Source organism: Lissotriton helveticus, chromosome 1_1 (assembly GCF_964261635.1).
Source record: "Lissotriton helveticus chromosome 1_1, aLisHel1.1, whole genome shotgun sequence".
NCBI classification, from domain to species: Eukaryota; Metazoa; Chordata; class Amphibia; order Caudata; family Salamandridae; genus Lissotriton; species Lissotriton helveticus.
The window spans coordinates 809,647,741-809,665,276 of record NC_136057.1 but is presented as its reverse complement, the minus strand read 5'-3'; positions in this window follow the sequence as shown (position 1 = coordinate 809,665,276).

Below are 17,536 nucleotides of genomic sequence, written 5' to 3'. Positions count from 1 at the left end.
CAGGCAGATTCCTCAACCGGCGCCAAAGTTATTCCCAATAGAATGTTGCGATTTCCCTATGGAAAACAATCCTAACTATAACTACCTACTGGCGACCGCCAGTAGGTAATATATATATATATATATATATATATATATATATATATATATATATATATATATTTTATATAATCCATTTCTCCGATACCCATAGAGAAAAGGGGAGGCACTCAACAGCAAGCATCCAATCGGTTTAATTTTCACCAGGACATAACACAAAGAGTGTCTCCCCAACACATTTCGGTCTGATGACCTTACTTATGGCTGTAGCAGGCTAAACAACTCATCATGTGACTGCTGTCCTTTATACCAACAGCATTTCCGATACAGCAGCCAATTAGAGTTGCAAATGATGTATTGTGGTCTAAATAGAAAATAAAAATAATCATATTTGTATAAAACAGCAATCCGACTGGAATACATCTTTAGGTATAAATGTCACAGTTCTTAAAATTACTTTCAATAAGTTTACTTAATCATGTCCATTTAACAATCACTTTGCTTGCTGTCCAATGTATAGCCCTAATCCAAAGGCAAACACAGGGCCTCTACGCAGTGAAATCTGTGACAGCACCAGACACCTACCACCCTCCAGGCCACAAAGCGTTTTGTTTTTTGCCAATAACTTTAGCACCTCTTGACAAATATTTACGAATTTTTCTACAAACGTCCCCAATTTGGTTCAGCTGCTGTGTTGGAAGTTTCAGGGTGATCCGTCAAGCGGGGGCCAAAGAAAAGGAGATCCCAGATCTCGTTTTCCCCATATTATGTCTGTATTGATTTTCCATTTTTTTAATATGACCACATCCCGAACCTCTCAACGGAATTACACCAAATTTGACAGAAAGGTCGCTGTCGGTTCAGAGAGTGAACTAGATATATTGCGACATGTATCCTCAAAGGATCCCACATTCTCTGTGTTCAAATTTGATTGGCTGCCAACACTCCAACCTGGAAGTGTTGGCAGCCATCTTGAGTCCCACCAAAAATGTTTTAAAAAAAAGAAAAAGGGGGCAGGGTAAGAATACCCTAACCCCTAACTGTGTTCCTGGGGCCTTAAAAACAGTTGCTATGGGAACCCGATGGAGCGGCAACAGAGCGATTGCATTTTAAAAAAGCAACCTCGGTCTCCTGCGCTTGTTCAGATTATAACCAGGTGGTCCAGCTTCTAGGGAATGCAGGCTTTTTTAAATAACACAGGTGGCACTTGGACCACCGAACCGTGGGCTAAATACAAAGAAATGAAGGGGCCCCATGGACCCTAGCCACGGGGACCACCACCTCTCCAGAGCTAAGCTACATATGGTGCAGCGTTCCGTGCGGAGCCCCCTGCATCCCAGGGACCACCACTTCCCTGGGTGGGGTTTCTGTTTTCTAGAAGGAGAGGAGCCATGTTGCCCCCCTCCCAGGCTGGTCACGGCCCCAGGGACTACCACCTCCCTGGGGCAGGTCTTTGAAAATTAAAGGAGGGGGCACGCAGCCCCCCTCCTGGAACCACTTATGGCCCTGGGGCCTGCCACCGACAGAGCCGGCTCCTGTAATGTCCTGGGGTGCCCACCCCGGGACATATCTGCTTGCTTTAGCGTGGTGGGAGCAAACACTCCACTTCCAGCAGTCAGGACCTCTCAAAGTGCTCCCGCCCCTGGAAGCAGAGGTATCATCTCTATAGGCAGGGACATTGATGAACAAAATTGCTCCTTCAAAGAGCAGCATTTCCAGAAGGCACCTCCGTGCAGCATCAATGTCAGCTCCCACAAGAGGTGAGGATCCGGCTGGGACAGCGGGGGCATTGAGGCTCCCCCGCGTTCCTGCGAAAAAGAGCAGAAAGAGAAAAAATATTGGTCATAAATGAGCAGAACAGAGTAACGGTGATAAACAAGCAGAAAGGCAGACTAAAGGTTGGAAATGAGCAGGAAGAGGCAGAATCACGGCCACAATGAGCAGAGAAAGAGGCAAAATAAAACTGAGAAAACAGCAAAAATAGTCAGAATACAGGTCAGCAACATGCAGAAAAAGGCTAAATAAAGGTGTCAAATTAGCAAAATAGAGGTCAGAAACTAGCGCCCAGAGGCAAAATAATGGAGAGAAATGGGAGATAGAGACAAATAAAGGTCAGTAATGAGCAGAAAGAGGCAAAATAAAGATCAGAAATGAGCAGAGAGTGGCAGAATAAAGGGGAGAAACAAGCAGAAAGAGGCAGAATAAAGGTCTGAAATGAGCATGACGAGGCAGAATAAAGGTCAGCAACAACAGAAGACTGTTGTATTGCACTATATCCATTTAGTATTTAACTGTAATAAAAGAATGTAGTGTTTACAGGTTATATACACTCCCTTATTGAATGTAAAAGGACTGTTACATTTCCATCAATATTCTAAAGACATTACCCCCAGTAGGCTGAATATTGTCCAATAAATCATAAATCACATAATAAAAAATATGGTACACCAATTTTTGTATCTACAAGTAATGAACTTTGGTTGAAGAAATAAGAGATATGAGTTTGGCAATCTCCTAGGTAGTCTTGTTTACAATTTTAGATTGTGGCAATGCATCCAGTTCATCCAGTTTGGGATCTTAAATAAACTGTATAGTGTCTAGACATTGTATTTACTCCTTTATGAAAGATGATTGCCAGAGTAGTAAAAGTCCTTCCTAAAATTGTTATTTGTCCAACTACAAAGTTTGCTATTCCAATATCTAGTGTTGAACCATCTGCTCTGCATCGTTGTAACATTATTTTAATGTATCTTCCTGTTCTTTGCAAAAACGATGTAGATAAAAAGTCTGACCTACAGTCTGGGCAGGTTATTTTTTGTTGTCGTTTATGGTCCATTGCTGAAAAGGCACAGTTTTACAATCTGGTAATGTCAAGTACAGAAATCGTTCTCAATTGATTACAATAGTGAAGGCGAATGGACCATCTTCACAATTATGCTCCCATTTTAAAATAATCCAAATAACTTAATAATATTTACTTCTTCTTCCACCAACACTCCATGCATCAACATAGCAAATTCTTGTGCATCTTGATTACTATTGAGAGTAAACACTATTGATCCACCAGACATTTCTATAAAAGGTTGTCATCCTTAAACAGCATGTATTCTAGTTCTATCACTCTGAAACATTGCAGCAAACCATAGAGCACTTTAGAAATTCTCTTTTGTCTTTTTTATCCAATTTCAGTAACAAAATCTAGCAACCTAAATAGTACATTTAGAACAACATTTGCATAGCAGTTGATCCCTGTAGTGTTGTTGAATTGGTAACCTATAATATCTTCAACATTTATTTGTTTCTTCATCTTTGATTATTGGGAATGTTCCTTCTGTACTGCCTTTTGTTCATCTGCTATATTCTGTTTTGTTATCTTTCTCTTTGGACTGATTACTCATTGCTCAATTCTCTGGGTACTGGCCTAAATGAGGAGCAAATACACTCCTTAACCGATTGTACTCCCAAACACAGCTAGCATCAGTACTAAGGTTTTTCTGATCAAAGTCAATCAAAAACAAATCGGACAGTGTTCTAATTTGCGACAATGCTACATATGACATTCCTTCTTTAAATACAGTACTACCAATATTAATAAAAGCAGCCTCTACACTTAAACCTTGCAATTTGTAGATAGTTACAGCATATGCTAAAGACAGTGGAAACTACTTTCGCTGGACTCCAAGACTTTCACAAGTAAAGAAAGTGCAATGCATCAAAAAATTTGCTTAACTTCATCAACCTCTTTACATTTTTTGGCTAAGTAGTCCACCTAAGATAAGGTTGGATAATTAATACATTTTATAATGTTACCCATTTCCCCATTTACTAGACCTTCTTCAACATTTAAATTCCGATGCAAGACTACACGACAATTTCTACAGACACGTAACCATTTCTCTAATCCTGCAGTTTTGGAAACAGACCTCTCTCAAGTGTCCAATTTTGATTGTAGTGTTTCTGCCAGTATTACTGTAACTTCCTGATGTTCTATTTGATCAGTTGCGTTAATTTCCCCAATGTCCCCTTTTTCCAGTTGTAGTAATTGTTCATTGAATTCAGAACACTCTTGAAGAGTTGACATCAAACAAACTATAGACGTGTCTACTTTAATGAAGTTATACATTACTGTGAGCAGCTGTAACATTAGATTTTTATAAGACTGCTTTCTAATGCACTTTTTCTTTTTTTGTGGACAAAACTCCCACTCTTGTGTCCTTGAATATATCTCCGTATTGCACAACTGATGTTTGGCACATATTTTTTACTAACTCTTTGTGTTGAATGTTTTTACAAATGTTTACATTTCCGATAATTCCTAGTGAATTCCTTGTTTTGTTATGTAGTAGTGTCTTAAAAATAGGTTGTTCTTTGACTGGTGTTAGTTGTAGCAGGTCTTCAAACTCTACTAAGCGTTTTCCACCAAATAGTATGTCATAGTCAATTTTTTATATCAGCTGCATTCTTAAATATATAAAAGCAAGCATTGGGCTCAACACCATGCTGACTTCATCAATAATTAAAAGCTTACATTTCTTTAATACTCTTGCTACCTCATGACAAGCATCACCAGATAATTTGTTGTATTTCAATTTGTTGTCATGTTCAACAGGTAGCATTAATAATAGATGAAGGGTAACTCATTTGATATCATGGGCAGCTAATCCTGTTGGTGCAGTAACTACGCATGATAAATTACAGCTGTAGTCTTCTGTAGATAACTTGTGAGTGCTTTAATCAAGAAGCCTTTCCTAGTTCCAGCTTCACCACTTATGTATAGTAGAACTGCTTCATATGTAGCACATTCACTCTCTTTTTTCTCATGCAGGAATCAATGTTCTACCTTATCTTCTACTTCATCACAAATCTGTTTCTGATTTGTGGAGAGAAAAGACGTGGGTTTGCTGTTCGATCTGCACATCTTATGACATTCTAAGTCTACATAGAAATTTTAAACTCAATTGGTAAGAGGTGCTCAGAAAATGGTGTCTTAAAACCCACCCACCAGGGTATAGACTAATCTGGAAACCTATATGGTCCAGAACAAACGTTAGACACACTGCACCAGAGCACACTCGATCACTATATCTCTAATCCAATGGAAATTTTTTCAAATAGCAAGTATTATGGGAAAGTCTCCCTCGTGATGTATTTCCAAAAGGTCCTTTGTCCAATGTCCTAAAATCAAGGCTTCAATAAGTACTTCAGCCACATTCCAAAATCAGGTCTTGTAACTTTTATCTCCAGAATGAACGAAGACACAGCAGCAGCCGACGCGCGTTTCGCCCGCAGGGCTTTTTCAAGGCTCCAAAACAAAAAATCCTGTTGATGACTGCAATAGTTGCCGGCAAAAATACATTCAGTTCATTGAAGATTAAACTTCTATAGCGATGTGAGTATTCACTTTCCCATGACGAAGTGGGCAGTGTTCAGCCAGTACTGGTGCCCCGGAAACAAATGTGATAACGGGTCTGCGGACGGTGCCACGCAGCCCGCAAAGGTCCCAATTAATGCCAAACGGACCTTGATACGTCCAAAAACCTGTGTTGCGGTGGGCTCGTTTCTTCTGACTGGAATCAGTCAGAAGAAACGACAGCCGTTCTGAATCGGTTTGTCTGACACAAAACGGCTGTCGGAGTCTGAATTAGGGGGCATGTAGCAGGCCCCCCTTCATCCATAGGCCTCTGATTGGGGACCGCTCTTTACAGCCATGCACAGTGTGACAGGCACCATGGGGTGCCCGTCACAGGGTGCAAGGTTTTCTCCAGCCACCCCTTTTTTTAATGGGAGCCTGTGTTCTGGTTCGGAACACAGGCTCCCATTGAAGTCAATGTAAGTCCGACAGAACGATGTTCGGTAGCATCGTAATTGGTCGTTTGGACTCGCAGAACCCAAGTCGGTCGGAAACAATACCGAAACTGATTTGGTCAGATGAGTTTCCAAACAATATCATAATCAGGCCCTAAGCCTGCACCTGTGACAAACTATGTCTCAGTTACCTACTAAGCGATATATAAAAAGACCTACAGTATCACTTATAAATCATCCTACCTTTTAAAAATACTTATATATATATTTCAAAATATTTTATTACAATATGACATAATTGTACACCTTGTTAATAATTTTATTTACAGAAATGCAGTTGACAAACCAGAAGGTTTAGTTCGTCGGTAAAATCGCTTTTTTCCTCTTAGATAAATGCAATACTCAAGAGTGGAACATCACTTTAATACAAAGAAACCATGAATGGCAACCTCCTGAGCTTAGCATTGCCAGACACTGCAAAGGTCAGGGCATAAAAAAAATCCTTTCAGATTTTATTAGTGTAACTGCATTTCTGAATAGTTAATCTCTGTTAACACTTTCATTCACTTTTAGAGATAGCCCCAAATGGATGCCTTTGTTTCAATTCTCAATTCATTTATTTACAGAAATGCAGTTGACAAACCAGAAGGTTTAGTTCGTTGGTAAAATTGCTTTTTACCTCTTAGATAAATGCAATACTCAAGAGTGGAACATCACTTTAATACAAAGCAACCATAAATGGCAACCTCCTGAGCTTAGCATTGCCAGACACTGCAAAAGTCAGGGAATAAAAAAAATCCTTTCATATTTTATTAGTGTAACTGCATTTCTGAATAGTTACTCTCTGTTAACACTTTCATTCACTTTTAGAGATAGCCCAAAATGGATGCCTTTGTTTCAATTCTCGCATCGTAATCGCGATCATTGCGAGAAAAAAAACATGCGTTGAAAAATGTACTTTCCTTTACAGCTTTATAATTTTAACACTCTACTACACTTCATTGCAAAATCCTCACTAGGTAATTTTACCCCCCTTATCAAACAACAAACCTAAACCTCTCTAATTTTTTTGAAACTGATACCTCTATCTTTAATACCCTTCTCCCAATACAGACTCAGGGCATACTCCATAGCAACCCACTAGTACCAGTAGGTTACAAGTTCACAGCAAATTCTAGAAGGACCATACTAGTTACAAAATGAACTACAGTAGGTGTGGTATACTGTATAAACTGTAAAGGATATCGAAGTTTGCCTTAAATTTGTTTCTACTTAGCACAGCCAATGAAGCATCCATTTACTAATGCTTTCAAAAGGCTACCTACTTTTATTCACCTGCATATTCCCTCCATCCAATCTAATTTTTTGGTTTTTTCAAACCACCAGCACACATACATTTACTCTGCCTTTCATTCTACCAGCTGTGATATTGAGGTGCAGAACTGTCCTCTGTGCTACTCCTCCTTCCTTAAAAAAAAATCAGAGTGTTTATTGTGGGCCGCAGCTATGTCTATTGGGCTACTGAAACTGCAAGAAAGAGAAGCATTGACAGGGACCTGGGTTTGGCTAATGTGGACAATGCTTGGATTGGCCAGAGAGGGTTAAAGTGTCACCAATTAGTGCCTTTGGTTAAATGCATTGTGGAATCTCCAGCTCCAGGCATCATGATTGTGCAGTGTGGTGGCAATTGCCTAGGCACACTGACTGGGGTAGGACTGGAAATCCTAATGAAGAACACCGTTGTTGAATTGATGATGCTATTCCTTAACACTGTCATGGTGTACTCCAGCATATGGCAAATTACAGAAATGGACGTCGTCTAATTAATTCTGTCCACAAATTGAGTATGCCACAAAACATGTTAATAAAACTAGTTCTGCATTCCTCAAAGACCATAACATGGGCTTTATCTACAATAACTACCTGCGTTTCGATATGCATAGAAACTATAGAAGTGATGGAGTGCACTTTACAGACAAAGGCAATAGGGTGTTTCTAAGCAACCTGAAACTCTGCATCCGGTCTTATGTGTAGCAGTCATATACACATAATCAATACAAAGACTCTTGTTGGAGCCACCCTAGTGTCCAAAATGTTATGTTATGTTATGTTATGTTATGTTAATATAATTTATTTTGCGCACAGATGCTCCAGCTAAGGAGCGCCCTGGCGCAGGGAAAAGGTGAACATAACACAACGCTAAAAGGAACAGAAAAGTGAGAAAAAAAGAATTAAAACAAATGAGTTTTCACGGCCCTACGGAATGTTAAAAGATCCTCTAACAGGCGGATTTCTAAAGGGAGAGAGTTCCAGAGAGCCACAGCTCTCACTCGAAAAGAACGACCGCCCATCCGGCTAAGCCAAAATGTTGTTCAATTTCTTCATAAATAGCTTTTTGTTTGAATCTTTTTAAATATTTGTGACACTATCACGATGGTCATGAATATGTTGTGAAAACGCAAAACAAAAGCAGTCATTCAACAGCCACCAACACATTCAAAATGTATAACCTAAAAAGATTCTAACAGTGGTGTCGCTGGGTGTTGGTAACCATGACGATCGCGCCTTTTTCATGAAGTGTAAAACACATATATGCACACATTTTACAGTATTTTGACACTAGGGGTTTATTACTGTACTGTTTAAACTCATATTTTTCTAGAGAGTTTCTAAAAAAAATATCTTTCATACCTATTTTCCATTTTTGCTGTGACACTGTGAGTCGCAATGACATCAGTGACCATGATGATCGTGCCTTTTTTATAAAGTGTAAAACACATATAGGTACACATTTTACAGTATTTTGAACACTAGGTGTTTGTTATTGTACTGTTTAAACTCACATTTTTCCAATGAGTTTCTATAAAAACAGTCTCTTAAACCTATTTTTCATTTTTGCGGTAACTCCGGGAGTCGTGATGAAGTTGGTAACACTGACGATTGTAAAAAATCGCGAAAAGCTCAAAGCAAAAGCAAGACTTCAATATCCACCACCACATTCAAAATGTATAACTATATAATTGGTTCTAACCAGTCTCTGAAAATCTGTGTGACAATGTGCATGAAGAATTGAATGGATTGTGTCATCAGGTGTACAAACGTGCAACTGAATTTCTGAGTGAGTGTGTGACCATCTAAATGGGTCTATCACTGGATGCATAAATGTCTGAGTGAGGCTGTCAGGAGATGCATACGTATCTGAGTGGGTCTGTGAGTGGGTGTATCAGACCCAGAGTGGGTCTTTCAGTGGGTGCATGACAGTCTAAGTGTGAATTGTGAGAGGATCTATGAGTGTCTGACTAGCTCTGTCAGTGGGTATATGAGTCTCTGAGTGGGTCTGTGAGTAGCTATATGACTCTCTTATTAGCTCTCTCAGTAGGTGTGTATGTCTTTGAGTGGTTGTGTGACTGGGTGCATTAGTCTCTGAGTGGGCCTATCAGTTGGTGCATCAGTGTCTCAGAGGGTCTGTGAGTGGGTGTCTCAGTCTCTGACAGGGTCTGTCAGTGAAAGCATGAGTCTCTCAGTATGTCTCCTAGTGGGTGCATAAGTCACTGAATGGGCGTATCAGTCAGGGCATCAGTGTCTTGGTGAGTCTGTGAATGAGTGTATCAGTGTCTGAGAGGGTCTGTAAGTGGGTGCATAAGTGTCTGACTGGGTCCCTAAGTGGGTGCATGACTGTGAGTTGTTCTGTCGGAGTATTCAAGACTGTCTGAGTGGGACTGTGAGTGGATGCATGAGTGTGTGAGTGTGTGACTGTGTGCGACACTGTGTGACTGGATCTGTGAGTTGGCACGCCAGTGTCTGAGTGGGCCTCTGACTGGGTGGATCAGTGTCTGGTTGGGTCTCGGAGTGGATCTGTCCGTGTCATAGTGTGTCTGTGAATGGGTGCAACAGTCTCTGAGTGAATCGGTGAGTCAGTGCATCAATGTTTAAGTGGGTCTGTGAGTGGGTGCATCAGTTTTTGAGTCAGTCTATGAGTGGGTGTCTAAGTATCTCACTGAGTCTCTCAGTGGCTACATCACTGTCTCACTGGGTTTGTGAGTGACTGCAAACATCTGTGTCTGACTGCGTAAGTCTCTACATGGGTCTCTAAGTGGGTGTGTGACTCTATGACTACATCTGTAACAAGGTGTGTCAGTGTGCAACTATCAGTGGGTGTATGAGTTTCTGAACTGATGTATCAGTAAGTGCATGAGGGTGTGTGACAGTGGTGGCTGGTGACATTTTAATGTGCCGGGGCGTAAACTTTCTGTTGGAGTGCACCGTGGCAAGCGAGCCCGAACATCTTAAAGGGGGCTCTGGGGGATTGAAAATTTCGAAAAAAAAGTGGGTAAGTGGTGCATTTTCAAGCAAATTTGAGAAGCAAAAAGGTTAATAAAGCAATTGTAAAAGTGCAGTTATTACAATAATAAATGGATGTCATATAAGAACATGTATATGGAAATGTTTCTGAAGCTAGGCCCTGCCAGTGCCACGCACCTCTGAACAATATACACACTGTGTGCCAGCAGGGCCTAGCGTCAGAAACATTTCTATTGTCATGTTTTTGAAGCTAGGTCCAGTGCTGGCACTCAGTGTGTATGCTTCTCAGACGTGCATCACGTGTGGCAGGGCCTGTAGCTTCAGGGTGAGAATAATTTTCTGAACCAGTCTGGGTTCTCACTCAATAAACACTAATACTCTTAATTATTAAACTGTGACTGCGAGCACATGCGCTGTGTTCTGCAGTTCCATTGTAATCTTGAAAATGCATGTTTATTCTCCCAGCAGCAAAGCTTGCATGTTATTACTCTGAGGCCTTTAAGCTTGTCTGTGATGTGCATGATTCAACAGGTGCACGTTCAAGTATGTTTACATTCTCGTTTAGTAGTATTCTTACTTATTACTTTCTCATGCGTCCTTTTGTATAAGAAACACCATTCTGGGAGCTGGCGTGATATAGCTGTTCAACTGCCCATCCTAGTTTGCAGGTCATGTCTTTGAAGTTAAACAGCTGGGGGGCCTAAAAGACACAAAGTTGAGAGACCTTGTGAACACGGGCACTACTAGTCCCACTCCCCAAGTGTAAGAACAAGGCCGGTTGCCCACACATGTTCACACTGGGACTGTCTATTGGCCTCAGTCACTGCTCCTGTTAACTTCCTAGAGGTCCTGCATGGGGATGTCAAACAACAGCTGCAGAGAGAAAATGAAAGTGGCTCTTTCTGCTATATATTGTCCTGCTCTGAACATCACTCCTTTTGCAGAAGGGCCTTCGATTTGAGGAGTGCTACTACTTTCCCAGACAGGCCACACCGAACAAGAAATATGCCTATGTATCTCTGGTATTTTGCAGGATCAGCTGAAAAGCGAGTTTTGCTTCACATTTATTTTTAGTTTTACTTTTACAGAAAAAAATTCAGACAGATTGACAATAAACCTATATAAAAATACAATCAGATATGAACATTATAATACAATAAATAATCCATTACATCTCTTAAAATGTATATTTAATAATCTCTGAAAATGTGCAAGTGCACTGGTTACATCTAAAAACACACTAGTTAAAAGCGCGATAGTGGCTGATCTTGTTAAAGTACCATATTTTACAAAAAGTGGTTTTAGCATTTTTTTTAAACATTCCTAAACAAACAATTGTTATTAAAGTGCCTTTTTCTCATTTACTAAATGAACCCTTGTGGTTGTAACATCTGTGTTAAATAATGGGGTACAAACGGGGGCGGGGAGCAATAAAGCACTACTTCTAACCTCTGAGGTCTAGGGGCATGTGCCACCCATCCCCTCATCCCAACCTGCCCCTCCACACACCTTAATCTTGGGGTGTTCCAACAGAGCAAAGCATTCCCTCAAGTGGCAAAGACTAACAAACGTTTTAAAGAAAGAGCAAGATGGGAGGCTTCACATCAAAGCTATATACTCAGCCGTCATGCCACCCAAACAACACCGACTTCAGTGAAGGTAATTGTGAAAAGCACACCTTTGTAAACTAAGTAAATGTTAAAGTCCCATACTCAAACCACAGCATCCTCAGACGAACCAGACACTGTAATACCTGCTTTCAATAAAGTCATCTTCACCAGCAAGACACAGCAACAGCAGACTCCTGTAGATGGGAAATCCCACAACCAAAGAGAAACAGCAAGGACTCCCTGACTTTAAAAGTGCTACAGGGCAAACAAATGGTAGATTTTCACAATACAAATATTCATTACATACAGTTGCGTCGTGGCTCGCAATTCTCGGGGGCGGGGGGTGTAATGTAAAATAAAAAACTTGACTTACCTGATCCCTGTGTCACGCGAACCCCCTCCGCGTCCAGTTCCTGGGCCAGTTCGGTCTCCGGAGCAGGAAGAGGTCTGGGCAAGTCCGTCCGCAGCAGGAACAACTTCAGACTGCGTGGCCAGTGTCTGCAGCGTCTTCATTGGCTGAGACTCTCAGCCAATCCAGACGCTGCTGCATTAGCAGCGCCACTGGATTTATTGGCTAGGGCACAGATACGGCCCGCCCACTAGGAGACCAGGGGGCTTCGATGGCCTCTCGGGTCCCCCCTCCCTCGCTCTCCTACTGAAGCTATACTAGTGGCTCACAGTGCGCATGTTTGGGCTGGTCATAAAAATGACCAGCCCAAACCCGAGCATGTGCACTACGCGCAGTTATCAGTAACAGTCTGACTGTCACTCAAACCTTGTTAAGTGCTGCCGCAGCCCCGCCCCCACCCCCTCACTCGTGCTTAGCAGTGAAGTACACCGACGCCTGCTGAAGGTTGTAGAAAATAGTTTTATTCATTGTGGAAAGCTGCACAGGTAAAAATAAAACCCAACGCGTTTCTCCTCTGAAGAGGCTTCATCACGGGTAGAAGTTCTCTGCCTTTTAACTGTTCTCGTGCTTTCACACTGCAGTTCAGTAATTTCCCAGAGTGCTCTTGCCCACAGGTGTGTCCCTTTATTTCTTTTACGCCGACAGCAGCATGCTGAAACTTTATTGATCCATTCTCACAAACATGCTGCAAACTTGCCTGGCGCTGAAGACTGAAAGTAAGTGCAATGTTCGTTTTTGACCTGTTCTTTAAACTTTTCTTTCCCATCACATTTTCATACACCTTCAGCCAGCAAGTGAAAGTTTCATCTCGCATTCCCTTACCCGCACTCCTAATGCTTTTCATATGGAGTTCGTTCCGTTTTTGATCATTAAAGGAGGCAAGGTGAACCGGGCTCATTGAAAATTAAATCCAACCACAGTTGCTCCGATGAATGAGCCACAGATTCTGCAGGGCGGGTCAGTAAAAACGGGAGCTCCCGTTTTTACTGACCCGCCCTGCAGAATATATATATATCTATATATATATTTTCAGAAGATTTTATATATATATATATATATATATATATATTCACTGAAAAAACCATAGGTTATAGACCATATATAGTTAGGAATTAGCATTTACAAAACCTTGAAAATTCACTGAAAAAACCATAGGTTAGAGACCATATATAGTTAGCTGGACATTTTATTGACATAAAACCAATGAAATTCCATATATAGTTAGTTGCACTAACTATATATCGCGCACCCGCAATCCACTGCTGATGATGTCACATATTACATCATTCATGACATGGTCAGTGACATCACTGATGACATCACTGATGACATCTCAAATGACATCACTGATGACATCACTGATGACATCTCATTTCACATCAATGACCACATCACTGATGATATCATTCATGTGACAATACAATGCATCTCCTCACATTTTAATATAACCTCTGTTTCACCCAGTGTTAAATACAGAGTATAATTTTTGAAACCATTGACACACCAATACTAGTTACTACATATGTACTCACTGATTCCTACGTCTACACACACATTCACTCATTCACCCATACAATCATTCATACATACAATCACTCATCTTTACAACACTATCATATGCACTCATACACCTATACAGACACTCACACTCTGCCACTCATCCATGGAGTTACTCACACACCTAGTCAGTCCTGTAAAGAATCAATCACACTTCCATTTTCTTGTCTATACAGTTAAACATAGAGCACCTTACATTTTCAAACATATACTAACACATACTTACCTTGTTATACAATCATTGATATAAGTACACATTGATCTGCACAGAGTCACACACCTCCCAGCCAGCCACACACACACTCAGTCTCCCATACAAATACTTGGACAATCAATCAATAACCCATATAGTTACTCATATAGCTACTGATCAACACATGCAGCAGTTTACAGAACAACAGACATAATGATGCACAAATTAAGACAGTTTAGTCACTAACCCATGCACTCAGTGAGACACATTTAATCACTCACTCATACAGTCAGTCATGCACCTACTAAATCCTTCGTCCAGACACTTACACATCCACTCATTCTTCAATATGTAAGACATATTTAAACTTTACAGAAACAAAAAATCACTGGATGTTGTTATCAGTGATGTCATCAGTGATGTCATTTGAGATGTCATCAGTGATGTCATCAGTGATGTCACTGACCATGTCATGAATGATGTAATATGTGACATCATCAGCAGTGGATTGCGGGTGCGCGATATATAGTTAGTGCAACTAACTATATATGGAATTTCATTGGTTTTATGTCAATAAAATGTCCAGCTAACTATATATGGTCTCTAACCTATGGTTTTTTCAGTGAATTTTCAAGGTTTTGTAAATGCTAATTCCTAACTATGTATGGTCTATAACCTATGGTTTTTTCAGTGAATTTTCAAGGTTTTGTAAATGCTAATTCCTAACTATATATGGTCTATAACCTATGGTTTTTTCAGTGAATTTCATTGGTTTTTTAAAAGCTAATATCTATAGCTGTAAAGTGTATTCTTCTTTAAATCCAAAAATATATTTTATATGTTTATTAATAATTTTTTTTAAATATTTTTTTTGTTTCGCTCCCGGTCCGCGAACCGGGAAGCTTCCCGTTAGCTCAATTTAATTCCGCGACCCGGTCCGCGAACCGGTAAGAAATCAACATAGTGACGGTATCGCGTTGCCGCGTAATGCGTCTTATGACGTACTGCGTTAGCGCACCCGGAAGTGCCCCGGGGCGCGGACCGAGGCGCGAAACGCAGCTCCCCGGAAGCGATCCGCGGCGCGAAAGCGCGACGTATCGTGTTGCCGCGAAATGCGTCTTGTGACGTATCGCGTTAGCGCACCCTGAAGTGTCCCGGGGCGCGGACCGGGGCGCGAAGCTTAGCGACCCGGAAGCTAACCGGGGAGCGTTCCGCAGCGCGTAACATGAGCGTGAGAGGTCATGTGACTTGTTAATAAAACTTTTCATTGGTTCATTTCACTTTTGGTTTCTTAATGATGGAAGGCTAGGTCAGGTGACTTAAAAATAACACTTTTCATTGGTTGAGAAGTATTGTTTTTCCCAAATGATGAAAACCCCTCCTTCTTTCCTCACTCTGACTTTCATCATTGTGAGAGGAAGACCTATTTTGCTTGTTGGAAGACCTATTTTGCTTGTGTGAAAATGGCTTCATTGGTTGCTTCAGCTGGTGCACCCCCACCACCACCACCACCTCCTCATGGGAAGAGAGGACCACCTCCCCAGGTCCTTACCAACACTGAGGAGGAAGAGGAAGAAATGGATGAGGAGGGAGAAGAACCACAATTTTTAGAAGAGTTGCCCCGGGTTTCCAGAAAGAAAGCCAGTTTCATCTGGCAGTTTTTTTCAATGCCTCGTGGCCAAAAAAAGGTCAACGCAAGGTATGTCACCTGCCTGATATGCAAGGAACAATTGTCCAGAGGGACGGACAAAAAATATAGCTTTGGAAATCACACAATGCACAGGCACATGACGAGGAAACATCCCCTAAATTACAGCCGGGCAGAATTAAGGGATATGCACGACAATCCAAGACCAACTCCTGTGGCCAGACCAACAATACCGGTTTCTCTAACACCAGAAGAGGCACGGGAAACTGTGCCAAATATTCAAGAAAATTTTGGGCACATGATTCACTTATATATGCACTGTCGTGCATTATTAGCTTGTGGCAACATGAGCATCAATGCACTCAACCTGGCATATGAACACCATGATTGCCCTAACCGCCCCCAGTAATTTTTTTTTGCTCCTGTTGAGCCATTTTCAACGCCTGTTTTTTGTTGTTTCCCCCCCCCAAAAAAACCCCAAAAAAATATAAAATCGTTCAAAAAATACAAAAAAAACCAAAAAATGTTCAAAAAATAAAAAAATATATAAAACAACAAAAATATAAAAAAAAAGTTCTTTTCAGAACTACCTTCCCTTTCCAAAAAAATTGCTAGAATGTTTAGCACTCTGGCAAGCTCTATTTCTTTTGGTTCGCTTCCGGGTTAGCTTCCCGGTACGCGGACCGGGAGCTAACCAAAAAAAAAAAAAAAAAAAAAAAAAGTGTAAGTATAAGGAAAGGAAACAGAGAGTGATGTTAAAAGAAAGACAGCTATAGGGAGTAAAGAAGAGATACTGTTTAATAGATCTATTTACCGAAGAAAAGACAGAAGAGGGTATAATTGTGAAAAACAAAATAGATAAGGAAGTGAAAGAAAAAAAAAGAGAGTATAACATTAACAAAGAAGAGTTTCTTGGAGAATGTGAGTGAATGTTCAAAATAAGATTAAAACATGAGGAATAACAGAGAGAAAAAATAGAAAACAGAAAACAAAAAATAACAGAAAAAGATTAATTGAAACAGCAAAGAAATGTAATTAACATAGAGCCATATCATCAACATAGGCAATAAAAGTTTTGCAGCTTTTATTGGCAGAAATGTGTCGCTAAAGCTGCTTTTGTGGCAGAAAACTGCCACTAAAACCACTTTTGCACCAGTTTTCTGCCAATAAAAATAGCAATAATTTTATTGGCTGTGTTCATAATATTCCCCTTAGTGTGCTTCAACTACACAGAGAAAGCATTATGAACAAGTAGTGATAGACTGATCAGTCAAAGACAGTAAGAGTAATAGAGACGCAGTGAGTGAACAAGAGTGAGGAACTATGAGAAGAGAGGGACTGAGAAAAAGAGTGGAAGGAGTTGAGTAAGTAGGTAATAGAGAAAGGAATGAGGGAAGTAGCAAAGGCAGGAAACTGAGGGTTAAAGAAATGAAGCAGTGGAACTAATAGTAGTTAAATGTGATATAAATGTAACGAAAACAGTACAAAATATTTACCTTATAATTGTCGTTAAATTACTCACTTTTTGTTTTTATACTTTCAATCTGTGAAAGAGAGAACAAACATTTGAAAAATATTAAAACATGTATTTAAAAATTTGAAAAGACAAGGGAAAAGATTGAAGGACAAACAGTTTTTCAAAAACTTTGACACTTACAGAAGCTTCTGCTTCTCCAGGCCCCCTACACAGTCCTAAAGATATACATTTTAAACTAACAGTATCTTGATGCAGATGAAGTGAGGCCTATCTTAAAACATGGTGCATCTTTTGCATTGCTGTTGTTTCAGAAAAGTGTCGCAACACACTAAAATTTTAAATAATTGCTTCAGGATGCCAATAAGATGTCTACTATCCAGAGGTTTGTTTCAGGTGAGGCCTACTCAGGGTTGCAGATGAAATTTCGAGTTGTTGAAGAGAATAGAGGACATAATACATGTGAAGGTCTACCAATGAAGTGAGTCATGTCCACTGC